Genomic DNA, 19988 nt, shown 5'->3' with positions numbered 1-19988 from the left:
CTGATTGTACACAGCAGTAACACAGTGGCGAGTGGGGCTGATCGTACCCAGCAGTAACACAGTGGGGTGTGGGACTGATTGTACACAGCAGTAACACAGTGGCGAGTGGGACTGATTGTACCCAGCAGTAACACAGTGGGGTGTGGGACTGATTGTACACAGCAGTAAAACAGTGGGCTATGGGACTGAATGTACACAGCAGTAACACAGTGGGCTGTGGGACTGAATGTACACAGCAGTAACACAGTGGGCAGTGGGACTGATTGTACACAGCAGTAACACAGTGGAGAGTGGGACTGATTGTACACAGCAGTAACACAGTGGGCGTGTGGGACTGATTGTACACAGCAGTAACACAGTGGGAGTGCGGACTGATTGTACACAGCATACCACAGTGGGGTGTGGGACTGATTGTACACAGCAGTAACACAGTGGGGGTGTGGGACTGATTGTACACAGCAGTAACTCAGTGGGGTGTGGGACTGATTGTACAGAGCAGTAACACAGTGGGATGTGGACTGATTGTACACAGCAGTAACACCGCGGGGTGTGGGACTGATTGTACACAGCAGTAACACAGTGGGGTGTGGGACTGATTGTACACAGCAGTAACACAGTGGGGTGTAGGACAGATAATACACAGCAGTAACACAGTGCGGTGTGGGGCCGATTGTACACAGCAGTAACACAGTGGGGTGTAGGACTGATTGTACACAGCAGTAACACAGTGCGGTGTGGGACTGATTGTACACAGCAGTAACACAGTGGGGTGTGGGACTGATTGTACACAGCAGTAACACAGTGGGGTGTGGGGACTGATTGTACACAGCAGTAACACAGTGGGGTGTGGGACTGATTGTACACAGCAGTAACACAGTGGAGAGAGGGACTGATTGTACACAGCAGTAACACAGGGGGTGTGAGACTGATTGTACACAGCAGTAACACAGTGGGGTGTGGGATTGATTGTACACAGCAGTAACACAGTGGGGTGTGGGACTGAATGTACACAGCAGTAACACTGCGGGAGTGGGACTGATTGTACACAGCAGTAACACAGTGGGGTGTGGGACTGATTGTACACAGCAGTAACACAGTGGGGAGTGGGACTGATTGTACACAGCAGTAAAACAGTGGGGTGTGGGACTGATTGTACACAGCAGTAACACAGTGGGGAGTGGGACTGATTGTACACAGCAGTAACACAGTGGGGAGTGGGACTGATTGTACACAGCAGTAACACAGTGGGCTGTGGGACTGATTGTACACAGCAGTAACACAGTGGGGAGTGGGACTGATTGTACACAGCAGTAACACAGTGGGGTGTGGGACTGATTGTACACAGCAGTAACACAGTGGGGAGTGGGACTGATTGTACACAGCAGTAACACAGTGGGTGTGGGACTGATTGTACACAGCAGTAACACAGTGGGAGTGGGACTGATTGTACACAGCAGTAACACAGTGGGGTGTGGGAGCTGATTGTACACAGCAGTAACACAGTGGGGAGTGGGACTGATTGTACACAGCAGTAACACAGTTGGGAGTGGGACTGATTGTACACAGCAGTAACACAGTGGGGTGTGGGACTGATTGTACACAGCAGTAACACAGTGGGGCTGTGGGACTGATTGTACACAGCAGTAACACAGTGGGTGTGGGACTGATTGTACACAGCAGTAACACAGTGGGGTGTGGGACTGATTGTACACAGCAGTAACACAGTGGGGTGTGGGACTGATTGTACACAGCAGTAACACAGTGGGAGTGGGACTGATTGTACACAGCAGTAACACAGTGGGCGTGTGGGACTGATTGTACACAGCAGTAACACAGTGGGTGTGGGACTATTGTACACAGCAGTAAAACAGTGGGTGTGGGACTGATTGTACACAGCAGTAACACAGTGGGGAGTGGGACTGATTGTACACAGCAGTAACACAGTGGGTGTGGGACTGATTGTACACAGCAGTAACACAGTGGGGCTGTGGGACTGATTGTACACAGCAGTAACACAGTGGGGTGTGGGACTGATTGTACACAGCAGTAACACAGTGGGTGTGGGACTGATTGTACACAGCAGTAACACAGTGTGTGTGGGACTGATTGTACACAGCAGTAACACAGTGGGGTGTGGGACTGATTGTACACAGCAGTAACACAGTGGGGCTGTGGGACTGATTGTACACAGCAGTAACACAGTGGGGTGTGGGAGCTGATTGTACACAGCAGTAACACAGTGGGGTGTGGGACTGATTGTACACAGCAGTAACACAGTGGGAGTGGGACTGATTGTACACAGCAGTAACACAGTGGGGAGTGGGACTGATTGTACACAGCAGTAACACAGAGGGGAGTGGGACTGATTGTACACAGCAGTAACACAGTGGGGTGTGGGACTGATTGTACACAGCAGTAACACAGTGGGGAGAGGGACTGATTGTACACAGCAGTAACACAGTGGGGTGTGGGACTGATTGTACACAGCAGTAACACAGTGGGGAGTGGGACTGATTGTACACAGCAGTAACACAGTGGGCTGAGGGACTGATTGTACACAGCAGTAACACAGTGGGTGTGGGACTGATTGTACACAGCAGTAACACAGTGGGAGTGGGACTGATTGTACACAGCAGTAACACAGTGGGGTGTGGGACTGATTGTACACAGCAGTAACACAGTGGGGAGTGGGACTGATTGTACACAGCAGTAACACAGTGGGCGTGGGACTGATTGTACACAGCAGTAACACAGTGGGGTGTGGACTGATTGTACACAGCAGTAACACAGTGGGGTGTGGGACTGATTGTACACAGCAGTAACACAGTGGGGTGTGGGACTGATTGTACACAGCAGTAACACAGTGGGGTGTGGGACTGATTGTACACAGCAGTAACACAGTGGGGAGTGGGACTGATTGTACACAGCAGTAACACAGTGGGCTGTGGGACTGATTGTACACAGCAGTAACACAGTGGGGTGTGGGACTGATTGTACACAGCAGTAACACAGTGGGCTGTGGGACTGATTGTACACAGCAGTAACACAGTGGGTGTGGGACTGATTGTACACAGCAGTAACACAGTGGGGTGTGGGACTGATTGTACACAGCAGTAACACAGTGGGGTGTGGGACTGATTGTACACAGCAGTAACACAGTGGGTGTGGGACTGATTGTACACAGCAGTAACACAGTGGGCTGTGGGACTGATTGTACACAGCAGTAACACAGTGGGGTGTGGGACTGATTGTACACAGCAGTAACACAGTGGGGTGTGGGACTGATTGTACACAGCAGTAACACAGTGGCGAGTGGGGCTGATCGTACCCAGCAGTAACACAGAGGGTGTGGGATTGATTGTACACAGCAGTAAAACAGTGGGGAGTGGGACTGATTGTACACAGCAGTAACACAGTGGGGTGTGGGACTGATTGTACACAGCAGTAACACAGTGGGCTGTGGGACTGATTGTACACAGCAGTAACACAGTGGGGTGTGGGACTGATTGTACACAGCAGTAACACAGTGGGCTGTGGGACTGATTGTACACAGCAGTAACACAGTGGGGAGTGGGACTGATTGTACACAGCAGTAACACAGTGGGGTGTGGGACTGATTGTACACAGCAGTAACACAGTGGGTGTGGGACTGATTGTACACAGCAGTAACACAGTGGGGATGTGGGACTGATTGTACACAGCAGTAACACAGTGGGGAGTGGGACTGATTGTACACAGCAGTAACACAGTGGGGTGTGGGACTGATTGTACACAGCAGTAACACAGTGGGCTGTGGGACTGATTGTACACAGCAGTAACACAGTGGGGAGTGGGACTGATTGTACACAGCAGTAACACAGTGGGGTGTGGGACTGATTGTACACAGCAGTAACACCGTGGGGAGTGGGACTGATTGTACACAGCAGTAACACAGTGGGAGTGGGACTGATTGTACACAGCAGTAACACAGTGGGGTGTGGGACTGATTGTACACAGCAGTAACACAGTGGGGTGTGGGACTGATTGTACACAGCAGTAACACAGTGGGGTGTGGGACTGATTGTACACAGCAGTAACACAGTGGGTGTGGGACTGATTGTACACAGCAGTAACACAGTGGGTGTGGGACTGATTGTACACAGCAGTAACACAGTGGGGAGTGGGACTGATTGTACACAGCAGTAACACAGTGGGGAGTGGGACTGATTGTACACAGCAGTAACACAGTGGGGTGTGGGACTGATTGTACACAGCAGTAACACAGTGGGGTGTGGGACTGATTGTACACAGCAGTAACACAGTGGGTTTTGGGACTGATTGTACACAGCATAACACAGAGGGGAGTGGGACTGATTGTACACAGCAGTAACACAGTGGGGTGTGGGACTGATTGTACACAGCAGTAACACAGTGGGGAGTGGGACTGATTGTACACAGCAGTAACACAGTGGGCTGTGGGACTGATTGTACACAGCAGTAACACAGTGGAGAGTGGGACTGATTGTACACAGCAGTAACACAGTGGGCTGTGGGAGTGATTGTACACAGCAGTAACACAGTGGGTTGTGCGACTGATTGTACACAGCAGTAACACAGTGGGCTGTGGGACTGATTGTACACAGCACTAACACAGTGGTGTGTGGGACTGATTGTACACAGCAGTGACATAGTGGGGAGAGGACTGATTGTACACAGCACTAACACAGTGGGGTGCGGGATTAATTGTACACAGCAGTAACACAGAGGAGAGTGGGACTGATTGTACACAGCAAAAACACAGTGGGGAGTGGGACTGATTGTACACAGCAGTAACACAGTGGGGTGTGGGACTGATTGTACACAGCAGTAACACAGTGGGGATAGGGACTGATTGTACACAGCAGTAACACAGTGGGCTGAGGGACTGATTGTACACAGCAGTAACACAGTGGGGAGTGGGACTGATTGTACACAGCAGTAACACAGTGGGCTGTGGGACTGATTGTACACAGCAGTAACACAGTGGGGAGTGGGACTGATTGTACACAGCAGTAACACAGTGGGTTTTGGGACTGATTGTACACAGCAGTAACACAGTTGGGAGTGGGACTGATTGTACACAGCAGTAACACAGTGGGGTGTGGGACTGATTGTACACAGCAGTAACACAGTGGGGAGTGGGACTGATTGTACACAGCAGTAACACAGTGGGGTGTGGGACTGATTGTACACAGCAGTAACACAGTGGGGTGTGGGACTGATTGTACACAGCAGTAACACAGTGGGGTGTGGGACTGATTGTACACAGCAGTAACACAGTGGGGCGTGGGGACTGATTGTACACAGCAGTAACACAGTGGGGCTGTGGGACTGATTGTACACAGCAGTAACACAGTGGGGAGTGGGACTGATTGTACACAGCAGTAACACAGTGGGGAGTGGGACTGATTGTACACAGCAGTAACACAGTGGGGTGTGGGACTGATTGTACACAGCAGTAACACAGTGGGGTGTGGGACTGATTCTACACAGCAGTAACACAGTGGGCTGTGGGACTGATTGTACACAGCAGTAACACAGTGGGGTGTAGGACAGATAATACACAGCAGTAACACAGTGGGGTGTGGGGCCGATTGTACACAGCAGTAACACAGTGGGGTATGGGACTGATTGTACACAGCACTAACACAGTGGGGTGTGGGACTGATTGTACACAGCAGTAAGACAGTGGGGTGTGGGACTGATTGTACACAGCAGTAACACCGTGGAGAGTGGGACTGATTGTACACAGCAGTAACACAGTGGGGTGTGGGATTGATTGTACACAGCAGTAATACAGTGGGGTGTGGGACTGATTGTACACAGCACTAACACAGTAGGGTGTGGGAGTAATTGTACACCGCAGTAACACAGTGGGGTGTGGGACTGATTGTACATAGCAGTAACACAGTGGGGTGTGGGACTGATTGTACACAGCAGTAACACAGTGGGCTGTGGGACTGATTGTACACAGCAGTAACACAGTGGGGTGTGGGACTGATTGTACACAGCAGTAACACAGTGGGGTGTGGGACTGATTGTACACAGCAGTAACACAGTGGGGTGTGGGACTGATTGTACACAGCAGTAACACAGTGGGTGTGGGACTGATTGTACACAGCAGTAACACAGTGGGGTGTGGGACTGATTGTACACAGCAGTAACACAGTGGGTGTGGGACTGATTGTACACAGCAGTAACACAGTGGGAGTGGGACTGATTGTACACAGCAGTAACACAGTGGGAGTGGGACTGATTGTACACAGCAGTAACACAGTGGGGTGTGGGACTGATTGTACACAGCAGTAACACAGTGGGGTGTGGGACTGATTGTACACAGCAGTAACACAGTGGGAGTGGGACTGATTGTACACAGCAGTAACACAGTGGGAGTGGGACTGATTGTACACAGCAGTAACACAGTGGGCGTGTGGACTGATTGTACACAGCAGTAACACAGTGGGTGTGGGACTGATTGTACAGAGCAGTAACACCGTGGAGAGTGGGACTGATTGTACACAGCAGTAACACAGTGGGAGTGGGACTGATTGTACACAGCAGTAACACAGTGGGGTGTGGGACTGATTGTACACAGCAGTAACACAGTGGTGAGTGGGACTGATTGTACACAGCAGTAACATAGTGGGGAGTGGGACTGATTGTACACAGCAGTAACACAGTGGGGAGTGGGACTGATTGTACACAGCAGTAACACAGTGGGGAGTGGGACTGATTGTACACAGCAGTAACACAGTGGGGTGTGGGACTGATTGTACACAGCAGTAACACAGTGGGGAGTGGGACTGATTGTACACAGCAGTAACACAGTGGGAGTGGGACTGATTGTACACAGCAGTAACACAGTGGGCTGTGGGACTGATTGTACACAGCAGTAACACAGTGGGGAGTGGGACTGATTGTACACAGCAGTAACACAGTGGGTGAGGGAGTGATTGTACACAGCACTAACACAGTGGAGTGTGGGACTGATTGTACACAGCAGTAACACAGTGGGGAGTGGGACTGATTGTACACAGCACTAACACAGTGGTGAGTGGGACTGATTGTACACAGCAGTAACATAGAGGGGAGTGGGACTGATTGCACACAGCAGTAACACAGTGGGTGTGGGACTGATTGTACACAGCAGTAACACAGTGGGGAGTGGGACTGATTGTACACAGCAGTAACACAGTGGGGAGTGGGACTGATTGTACACAGCAGTAACACAGTGGGAGTGGGACTGATTGTACACAGCAGTAACACAGTGGGCTGTGGGACTGATTGTACACAGCAGTAACACAGTGGGGAGATGGGACTGATTGTACACAGCAGTAAAACAATGGGGTGTGGGACTGATTGTACACAGCAGTAACACAGTGCGGAGTGGACTGATTGTACACAGCAGTAACGCAGTGGAGAGTGGGAATGATTGTACACAGCAGTAACACAGTGGGGTGTGAGACTGATTGTACACAGCATTAAAAGCGTGGGGAGTTGGACTGATTGTACACAGCAGTAACATAGAGGGGAGTGGGACTGATTGTACACAGCAGTAACACAGTGGGGTGTGTGACTGATTGTACAGAGCAGTAACACTGTGGGGTGTGGGACTGAATGCACACAGCAGTAACAAAGTGGGCTGGGGGACTGATTGTACACCGCAGTAACATAGCGGGTGTGGGACTGATTGTACACAGCAGTAACACAGTGGGGTGTGGGACTGATTGTACACAGCAGTAACACAGTGGGGTGTGGGACTGATTGTACACAGCAGTAACACAGTGGGGAGTGGGGACTGATTGTACACAGCAGTAACACAGTGGGTGTGGGACTGATTGTACACAGCAGTAACACAGTGGGGAGTGGGACTGATTGTACACAGCAGTAACACAGTGGGTGTGGGACTGATTGTACACAGCAGTAACACAGTGGGGTGTGGGACTGATTGTACACAGCAGTAACACAGTGGGAGTGGGACTGATTGTACACAGCAGTAACACAGTGGGGAGTGGGACTGATTGTACACAGCAGTAACACAGTGGGTGTGGGACTGATTGTACACAGCAGTAACACAGTGGGAGTGGGACTGATTGTACACAGCAGTAACACAGTGGGTGTGGGACTGATTGTACACAGCAGTAACACAGTGGGGAGTGGGACTGATTGTACACAGCAGTAACACAGTGAGGAGTGGGACAGATTGTACACAGCAGTAACACCGAGGGGTGTGGGACTGATTGTACACAGCAGTAACACAGTGGGGTGTGGGACTGATTGTACACAGCAGTAACACTGTGGAGAGTGGGACTGATTGTACACAGCAGTAACATAGAGGGGAGTGGGACTGATTGTACACAGCAGTAACACAGTGGGTGTGGGACTGATTGTACACAGCAGTAACACAGTGGGGAGTGGGACTGATTGTACACAGCAGTAACACAGTGGGGAGTGGGACTGATTGTACACAGCAGTAACACAGTGGGGTGTGGGACTGATTGTACACAGCAGTAACACAGTGGGGTGCAGGAGTAATTGTACACAGCAGTAACACAGTTGGAAGTGGGGCTGATTGTACACAGCAGTAACACAGTGGGGTGTGGGACTGATTGTACACAGCAGTAACACAGTGGGATGTGGGACTGATTGTACACAGCAGTAACACAGTGGGTGTGGGACTGATTGTACACAGCAGTAACACAGTGGGAGTGGGACTGATTGTACACAGCAGTAACACAGTGGGCTGTGGGACTGATTGTACACAGCAGTAACACAGTGGGTGTGGGACTGATTGTACACAGCAGTAACACAGTGGGGTGTGGGACTGATTGTACACAGCAGTAACACAGTGGGAGTGGGACTGATTGTACACAGCAGTAACACAGTGGGGAGTGGGACTGATTGTACACAGCAGTAACACAGTGGGGAGTGGGACTGATTGTACACAGCAGTAACACAGTGGGGTGTGGGACTGATTGTACACAGCAGTAACACAGTGGGATGTGGGACTGATTGTACACAGCAGTAACACAGTGGGGTGTGGGACTGATTGTACACAGCAGTAACACAGTGGAGAGTGGGACTGATTGTACACAGCAGTAACACAGTGGGCTGTGGGACTGATTGTACACAGCAGTAACACAGTGGGTTGTGCGACTGATTGTACACAGCAGTAACACAGTGGGAGTGGACTGATTGTACACAGCAGTAACACAGTGGGAGTGGGACTGATTGTACACAGCAGTAACACAGTGGGATGTGGGACTGATTGTACACAGCAGTAACACAGTGGGGTGTGGGACTGATTGTACACAGCAGTAACACAGTGGGAGTGGGACTGATTGTACACAGCAGTAACACAGTGGGGATGTGGGACTGATTGTACACAGCATTAACACAGTGTGGAGAGGGACTGATTGTACACAGCAGTAACACAGTGGGGTGTGGGACTGATTGTACACAGCAGTAACACAGTGGGGTGTGGGACTGATTGTACACAGCAGTAACACAGTGGGGAGTGGACTGATTGTACACAGCAGTAACACAGTGGGTGTGGGACTGATTGTACACAGCAGTAACACAGTGGGCTGTGGGACTGATTGTACACAGCAGTAACACAGTGGGCTGTGGGACTGATTGCACACAGCAGTAACATAGGGGGGATAGGGAATGATTGTACACAGCAGTAACACCGTGGGGTGTGGGACTGATTGTACACAGCAAAAACACAGTGGGGTGTGGGACTGATTGTACACAGCAGTAACACAGTGGGCTGTGGGACTGATTGTACACAGCAGTAACACAGTGGGGTGTGGGACTGATTGTACACAGCAGTAACACAGTGGGAGTGGGACTGATTGTACACAGCAGTAACACAGTGGGCTGTGGGACTGATTGTACACAGCAGTAACACAGTGGGGTGTGGGACTGATTGTACACAGCAGTAACACAGTGGGGTGTGGGACTGATTGTACACAGCAGTAACACAGTGGGGTGTGGGACTGATTGTACACAGCAGTAACACAGTGGGCTGTGGGACTGATTGTACACAGCAGTAACACAGTGGGAGTGGGACTGATTGTACACAGCAGTAACACAGTGGGGAGTGGGACTGATTGTACACAGCAGTAACACAGTGGGGTGTGGGACTGATTGTACACAGCAGTAACACAGTGGGGTGTGGGACTGATTGTACACAGCAGTAACACAGTGGGGTGTGGGACTTATTGTACACAGCAGTAACACAGTGGGGTGTGGGACTGATTGTACACAGCAGTAACACTGCGGGAGTGGGACTGATTGTACACAGCAGTAACACAGTAGGCTGGGGGACTGATTGTACACAGCAGTAACACAGTGGGGTGTGGGACTGATTGTACACAGCAGTAACACAGTGGGGTGTGGGACTGATTGTACACAGCAGTAACACAGTGGGTGTGGGACTGATTGTACACAGCAGTAACACAGTGGGAGTGGGACTGATTGTACACAGCAGTAACACAGTGGGGAGTGGGACTGATTGTACACAGCAGTAACACAGTGGGTGTGGGACTGATTGTACACAGCAGTAACACAGTGGGTGTGGGACTGATTGTACACAGCAGTAACACAGTGGAGAGTGGGACTGATTGTACACAGCAGTAACACAGTGGGCTGTGGGACTGATTGTACACAGCAGTAACACAGTGGGGTGTAGGACTGATTGTACACAGCAGTAACACAGTGGGAGTGGGACTGATTGTACACAGCAGTAACACAGTGGGTGTGGGACTGATTGTACACAGCAGTAACACAGTGGGAGTGGGACTGATTGTACACAGCAGTAACACAGTGGGGTGTGGGACTGATTGTACACAGCAGTAACACAGTGGGTGTGGGACTGATTGTACACAGCAGTAACACAGTGGGGAGAGGGACTGATTGTACACAGCAGTAACACAGTGGGGTGTGGGACTGATTGTACACAGCAGTAACACAGTGGGGTGTGGGACTGATTGTACACAGCAGTAACACAGTGGGGAGTGGGACTGATTGTACACAGCAGTAACACAGTGGGGAGTGGGACTGATTGTACACAGCAGTAACACAGTGGGGTGTGGGACTGATTGTACACAGCAGTAACACAGTGGGGTGTGGGACTGATTGTACACAGCAGTAACACAGTGGGGTGTGGGACTGATTGTACACAGCAGTAACACAGTGGGGTGTGGGACTGATTGTACACAGCAGTAACACAGTGGGGTGTGGGACTGATTGTACACAGCAGTAACACAGTGGGATGTGGGACTGATTGTACACAGCAGTAACACAGTGGGCTGTGGGACTGATTGTACACAGCAGTAACACAGTGGAGAGTGGGACTGATTGTACACAGCAGTAACACAGTGGGGTGTGGGACTGATTGTACACAGCAGTAACACAGTGGGGTGTGGGACTGATTGTACACAGCAGTAACACAGTGGGGTGTGGGACTGATTGTACACAGCAGTAACACAGTGGGGTGTGGGACTGATTGTACACAGCAGTAACACAGTGGGGTGTGGGACTGATTGTACACAGCAGTAACACAGTGGGGTGTGGGACTGATTGTACACAGCAGTAACACAGTGGGGTGTGGGACTGATTGTACACAGCAGTAACACAGTGGGGTGTGGGACTGATTGTACACAGCAGTAACACAGTGGGGTGTGGGACTGATTGTACACAGCAGTAACACAGTGGGGTGTGGGACTGATTGTACACAGCAGTAACACAGTGGGGTGTGGGACTGATTGTACACAGCAGTAACACAGTGGGGAGTGGGACTGATTGTACACAGCAGTAACACAGTGGGGTGTGGGACTGATTGTACACAGCAGTAACACAGTGGGGAGTGGGACTGATTGTACACAGCAGTAACACAGTGGGGTGTGGGACTGATTGTACACAGCAGTAACACAGTGGGGTGTGGGACTGATTGTACACAGCAGTAACACAGTGGGCTGTGGGACTGATTGTACACAGCAGTAACACAGTGGGGAGTGGGACTGATTGTACACAGCAGTAACACAGTGGGGTGTGGGACTGATTGTACACAGCAGTAACACAGTGGGGAGTGGGACTGATTGTACACAGCAGTAACACAGTGGGGAGTGGGACTGATTGTACACAGCAGTAACACAGTGGGGTGTGGGACTGATTGTACACAGCAGTAACACAGTGGGTGTGGGACTGATTGTACACAGCAGTAACACAGTGGGGTGTGGGACTGATTGTACACAGCAGTAACACAGTGGGGTGTGGGACTGATTGTACACAGCAGTAACACAGTGGGGAGTGGGGCTGATTGTACACAGCATTAACACCGAGGGGTGTGGGACTGATTGTACACAGCAGTAACACAGTGGGGTGTGGGACTGATTGTACACAGCAGTAACACAGTGGGTGTGGGACTGATTGTACACAGCAGTAACACAGTGGGGTGTGGGACTGATTGTACACAGCAGTAACACAGTGGGGTGTGGGACTGATTGTACACAGCAGTAACACAGTGGGGTGTGGGACTGATTGTACACAGCAGTAACACAGTGGGGCTGTGGGACTGATTGTACACAGCAGTAACACGGTGGGGAGTGGGACTGATTGTACACAGCAGTAACATAGTGGGGAGTGGGACTGATTGTACACAGCAGTAACACAGTGGGTGTGGGACTGATTGTACACAGCAGTAACACAGTGGGGTGTGGGACTGATTGTACACAGCAGTAACACAGTGGGGTGTGGGACTGATTGTACACAGCAGTAACACAGTGGGGTGTGGGACTGATTGTACACAGCAGTAACACAGTGGGGTGTGGGACTGATTGTACACAGCAGTAACACAGTGGGAGTGGGACTGATTGTACACAGCAGTAACACAGTGGGTGTGGGACTGATTGTACACAGCAGTAACACAGTGGGGTGTGGGACTGATTGTACACAGCAGTAACACAGTGGGGAGTGGGACTGATTGTACACAGCAGTAACACAGTGGGAGTGGGACTGATTGTACACAGCAGTAACACAGTGGGGTGTGGGACTGATTGTACACAGCAGTAACACAGTGGGTGTGGGACTGATTGTACACAGCAGTAACACAGTGGGGTGTGGGACTGATTGTACACAGCAGTAACACAGTGGGTGTGGGACTGATTGTACACAGCAGTAACACAGTGGGGTGTGGGACTGATTGTACACAGCAGTAACACAGTGGGGAGTGGGACTGATTGTACACAGCAGTAACACAGTGGGGTGTGGGACTGATTGTACACAGCAGTAACACAGTGGGTGTGGGACTGATTGTACACAGCAGTAACACAGTGGGGTGTGGGACTGATTGTACACAGCAGTAACACAGTGGGCTGTGGGACTGATTGTACACAGCAGTAACACAGTGGGGAGTGGGACTGATTGTACACAGCAGTAACACAGTGGGGTGTGGGACTGATTGTACACAGCAGTAACACAGTGGGGTGTGGGACTGATTGTACACAGCAGTAACACAGTGGGGTGTGGGACTGATTGTACACAGCAGTAACACAGTGGGTGTGGGACTGATTGTACACAGCAGTAACACAGTGGGGTGTGGGACTGATTGTACACAGCAGTAACACAGTGGGCTGTGGGACTGATTGTACACAGCAGTAACACAGTGGGGAGTGGGACTGATTGTACACAGCAGTAACACAGTGGGCTGTGGGACTGATTGTACACAGCAGTAACACAGTGGGGTGTGGGACTGATTGTACACAGCAGTAACACAGTGGGGTGTGGGACTGATTGTACACAGCAGTAACACAGTGGGGATGTGGGACTGATTGTACACAGCAGTAACACAGTGGGGTGTGGGACTGATTGTACACAGCAGTAACACAGTGGGATGTGGGACTGATTGTACACAGCAGTAACACAGTGGGCTGTGGGACTGATTGTACACAGCAGTAACACAGTGGGGTGTGGGACTGATTGTACACAGCAGTAACACAGTGGGCTGTGGGACTGATTGTACACAGCAGTAACATAGTGGGGTGTGGGACTGATTGTACACAGCAGTAACACCATGGAGAGTGGGACTGATTGTACACAGCAGTAACACCGTTGTCTGTGGGACTGATTGTACACAGCAGTAACATAGTGGGAGAGGGACTGATTGTACACAGCACTAACACAGTGGGGTGTGGGACTGATTGTACACAGCAGTAACACAGTGGGGAGTGGGACTGATTGTACACAGCAGTAACACAGTGGGGTGTGGGACTGATTGTACACAGCAGTAACACAGTGGGGAGTGGGACTGATTGTACACAGCAGTAACACAGTGGGTGTGGGACTGATTGTACACAGCAGTAACACAGTGGGTGTGGGACTGATTGTACACAGCAGTAACACAGTGGGTGTGGGACTGATTGTACACAGCAGTAACACAGTGGGGTGTGGGACTGATTGTACACAGCAGTAACACAGTGGGGAGTGGGACTGATTGTACACAGCAGTAACACAGTGGGGAGTGGGACTGATTGTACACAGCAGTAACACAGTGGGGAGTGGGACTGATTGTACACAGCAGTAACACAGTGGGGAGTGGGACTGATTGTACACAGCAGTAACACAGTGGGAGTGGGACTGATTGTACACAGCAGTAACACAGTGGGGTGTGGGACTGATTGTACACAGCAGTAACACAGTGGGGTGTGGGACTGATTGTACACAGCAGTAACACAGTGGGTGTGGGACTGATTGTACACAGCAGTAACACAGTGGGAGTGGGACTGATTGTACACAGCAGTAACACAGTGGGTGTGGGACTGATTGTACACAGCAGTAACACAGTGGGTGTGGGACTGATTGTACACAGCAGTAACACAGTGGGCTGTGGGACTGATTGTACACAGCAGTAACACAGTGGAGAGTGGGACTGATTGTACACAGCACTAACACAGTGAAGTGTGGGACTTATTGTACACAGCAGTAACACAGTGGGGTGTGGGACTGATTGTACACAGCAGTAACACTGCGGGAATGGGACTGATTGTACACAGCAGTAACACAGTAGGCTGGGGACTGATTGTACACAGCAGTAACATAGTGGGGAGAGGGACTGATTGTACACAGCAGTAACACAGTGGGGTGTGGGACTGATTGTACACAGCAGTAACACAGTGGGGTGTGGGACTGATTGTACACAGCAGTAACACAGAGGGAGTGGGACTGATTGTACACAGCAGTAACACCGTGGAGAGTGGGACTGATTGTACACAGCAGTAACACAGTGGGTGTGGGACTGATTGTACACAGCAGTAACACAGTGGGGTGTGGGACTGATTGTACACAGCAGTAACACAGTGGGGTGTGGGACTGATTGTACACAGCAGTAACACAGTGGGGAGTGGGACTGATTGTACACAGCAGTAACACAGTGGGGAGTGGGACTGATTGTACACAGCAGTAACACAGTGGGGTGTGGGACTGATTGTACACAGCAGTAACACAGTGGGGAGTGGGACTGATTGTACACAGCAGTAACACAGTGGGGTGTGGGACTGATTGTACACAGCAGTAACACAGTGGGGTGTGGGACTGATTGTACACAGCAGTAACACATTGTGGAGTGGGACTGATTGTAGACAGCAGTAACACAGTGGGGTGTGGGACTGATTGTACACAGCAGTAACACAGTTGGGAGTGGGACTGATTGTACACAGCAGTAACACAGTGGGGTGTGGGACTGATTGTACACAGCAGTAACACAGTGGGTGTGGGACTGATTGTACACAGCAGTAACACAGTGGGGAGTGGGACTGATTGTACACAGCAGTAACACAGTGGGGAGTGGGACTGATTGTACACAGCAGTAACACAGTGGGAGTGGGACTGATTGTACACAGCAGTAACACAGTGGGGAGTGGGACTGATTGTACACAGCAGTAACACAGTGGGGTGTGGGACTGATTGTACACAGCAGTAACACAGTGGGGTGTGGGACTGATTGTACACAGCAGTAACACAGTGGGGTGTGGGACTGATTGTACACAGCAGTAACACAGTGGGAGTGGGACTGATTGTACACAGCAGTAACACAGTGGGTGTGGGACTGATTGTACACAGCAGTAACACAGTGGGGTGTGGGACTGATTGTACACAGCAGTAACACAGTGGGGAGTGGGACTGATTGTACACAGCAGTAACACAGTGGGAGTGGGACTGATTGTACACAGCAGTAACACAGTGGGAGTGGGACTGATTGTACACAGCAGTAACACAGTGGGGAGTGGGACTGATTGTACACAGCAGTAACACAGTGGGGTGTGGGACTGATTGTACACAGCAGTAACACAGTGGGAGTGGGACTGATTGTACACAGCAGTAACACAGTGGGGTGTGGGACTGATTGTACACAGCAGTAACACAGTGGGCTGTGGGACTGATTGTACACAGCAGTAACACAGTGGGAGTGGGACTGATTGTACACAGCAGTAACACAGTGGGGTGTGGACTGATTGTACACAGCAGTAACACAGTGGGGTGTGGGACTGATTGTACACAGCAGTAACACAGTGGGGAGTGGGACTGATTGTACACAGCAGTAACACAGTGGGGTGTGGGACTGATTGTACACAGCAGTAACACAGTGGGCTGTGGGACTGATTGTACACAGCAGTAACACAGTGGGGTGTGGGACTGATTGTACACAGCAGTAACACAGTGGGGAGTGGGACTGATTGTACACAGCAGTAACATAGTGGGGTGTGGGACTGATTGTACACAGCAGTAACACAGTGGGTGTGGGACTGATTGTACACAGCAGTAACACAGTGGGCTGTGGGACTGATTGTACACAGCAGTAACACAGTGGGTGTGGGACTGATTGTACACAGCAGTAACACAGTGGGGTGTGGGACTGATTGTACACAGCAGTAACACAGTGGGGTGTAGGACTGATTGTACACAGTAACACAGTGGGGTGTGGGACTGATTGTACACAGCAACGCAGTGGCTTCTGGGACTGATTGTACACAGCAGTAACACAGTGGGATGAGGGACTGATTGTACACAGCAGTAACACAGTGGGGAGTGGGGCTGATTGTACAGCGCAGTAACACAGTGGGGAGTGGGACTGATTGTACACAGCAGTAACACAGTGGGGTGTGGGACTGATTGTACACAGCAGTAACACAGTGGGGTGTGGGACTGATTGTACACAGCAGTAACACAGTGGGGAGTGGGACTGATTGTACACAGCAGTAACACAGTGGGGTGTGGGACTGATTGTACACAGCAGTAACACAGTGGGGTGTGGGACTGATTGTACACAGCAGTAACACAGTGGGGTGTGGGACTGATTGTACACAGCAGTAACACAGTGGGGTGTGGGACTGATTGTACACAGCAGTAACACAGTGGGAGTGGGACTGATTGTACACAGCAGTAACACAGTGGGGTGTGGGACTGATTGTACACAGCAGTAACACAGTGGGGTGTGGGACTGATTGTACACAGCAGTAACACAGTGGGAGTGGGACTGATTGTACACAGCAGTAACACAGTGGGGTGTGGGACTGATTGTACACAGCAGTAACACCGTGGAGAGTGGGACTGATTGTACACAGCAGTAACATAGTGGGGTGTGGGACTGATTGTACACAGCAGTAACACCATGGAGATTGGGACTGATTGTACACAGCAGTAACACCATTGTCTGCGGGACTGATTGTACACAGCAGTAACACAGTGGGGAGTGGGACTGATTGTACACAGCAGTAACACAGTGGGGAGTGGGACTGATTGTACACAGCAGTAACACAGTGGGTGTGGGACTGATTGTACACAGCAGTAACACAGTGGGGTGTGGGACTGATTGTACACAGCAGTAACACAGTGGGGTGTGGGACTGATTGTACACAGCAGTAACACAGTGGGTGTGGGACTGATTGTACACAGCAGTAACACAGTGGGGTGTGGGACTGATTGTACACAGCAGTAACACAGTGGGGTGTGGGACTGATTGTACACAGCAGTAACACAGTGGGCTGTGGGACTGATTGTACACAGCAGTAACACAGTGGGTGTGGGACTGATTGTACACAGCAGTAACACAGTGGGGTGTGGGACTGATTGTACACAGCAGTAACACAGTGGGGTGTGGGACTGATTGTACACAGCAGTAACACAGTGGGTGTGGGACTGATTGTACACAGCAATAACACAGTGGGGAGTGGGACTGATTGTACACAGCAGTAACACAGTGGGGTTTGGGACTGATTGTACACAGCAGTAACACAGTTGGGAGTGGGACTGATTGTACACAGCAGTAACACAGTGGGGTGTTGGATTGATTGTACACTGCAGTAACACAGTGGGGAGTGGGACTGATTGTACACAGCATTAGAAGCGTGGGGAGATGGACTGATTGAACACTGCAGTAACACAGTGGGGTGTGGGACTGATTCTACACAGCAGTAACACCGTCGGCTGTGGGACTGATTGTACACAGCAGTAACACAGTGGGGTGTGGGACTGATTGTACACAGCAGTAACACAGTGGGGTGTGGGACTGATTGTACACAGCAGTAACACAGTGGGGTGTGGGACTGATTGTACACAGCAGTAACACAGTGGGGAGTGGGACTGATTGTACACAGCAGTAACACAGTGGGGAGTGGGACTGATTGTACACAGCAGTAACACAGTGGGGTGTGGGACTGATTGTACACAGCAGTAACACAGTGGGAGTGGGACTGATTGTACACAGCAGTAACACAGTGGGGTGTGGGACTGATTGTACACAGCAGTAACACAGTGGGAGTGGGACTGATTGTACACAGCAGTAACACAGTGGGGTGTGGGACTGATTGTACACAGCAGTAACACAGTGGGTGTGGGACTGATTGTACACAGCAGTAACACAGTGGGGTGTGGGACTGATTGTACACAGCAGTAACACAGTGGGGTGTGGACTGATTGTACACAGCAGTAACACAGTGGGGCTGTGGGACTGATTGTACACAGCAGTAACACAGTGGGGTGTAGGACTGATAATACACAGCAGTAACACAGTGGGGTGTGGGGCCGATTGTACACAGCAGTAACACAGTGGGCTGTGGGCCTGATTGTACACAGCAGTAACACAGTGGGTGTGGGACTGATTGTACACAGCAGTAACACAGTGGGGTGTGGGACTGATTGTACACAGCAGTAACACAGTGGGGTGTGGGACTGATTGTACACAGCAGTAACACAGTGGGAGTGGGACTGATTGTACACAGCAGTAACACAGTGGGGAGTGGGACTGATTGTACACAGCAGTAACACAGTGGGGAGTGGGACTGATTGTACACAGCAGTAACACAGTGGGGAGTGGGACTGATTGTACACAGCAGTAACACAGTGGGGTGTGGGACTGATTGTACACAGCAGTAACACAGTGGGGTGTGGGACTGATTGTACACAGCAGTAACACAGTGGGGAGTGGGACTGATTGTACACAGCAGTAACACAGTGGGCTGTGGGACTGATTGTACACAGCAGTAACACAGTGGGGTGTGGGACTGATTGTACACAGCAGTAACACAGTGGGTGTGGGACTGATTGTACACAGCAGTAACACAGTGGGGTGTGGGACTGATTGTACACAGCAGTAACACAGTGGGGTGTGGGACTGATTGTACACAGCAGTAACACAGTGGGGTGTGGGACTGATTGTACACAGCAGTAACACAGTGGGGTGTGGGACTGATTGTACACAGCAGTAACACAGTGGGGTGTGGGACTGATTGTACACAGCAGTAACACAGTGGGGTGTGGGACTGATTGTACACAGCAGTAACACAGTGGGGTGTGGGACTGATTGTACACAGCAGTAACACAGTGGGTGTGGGACTGATTGTACACAGCAGTAACACAGTGGGGAGTGGGACTGATTGTACACAGCAGTAACACAGTGGGAGTGGGACTGA

The sequence above is a fragment of the Carcharodon carcharias genome (assembly GCF_017639515.1).
Source record: "Carcharodon carcharias isolate sCarCar2 chromosome 35 unlocalized genomic scaffold, sCarCar2.pri SUPER_35_unloc_3, whole genome shotgun sequence".
NCBI lineage: Eukaryota > Metazoa > Chordata > Chondrichthyes > Lamniformes > Lamnidae > Carcharodon > Carcharodon carcharias.
This window is presented reverse-complemented; position numbering follows the sequence as displayed.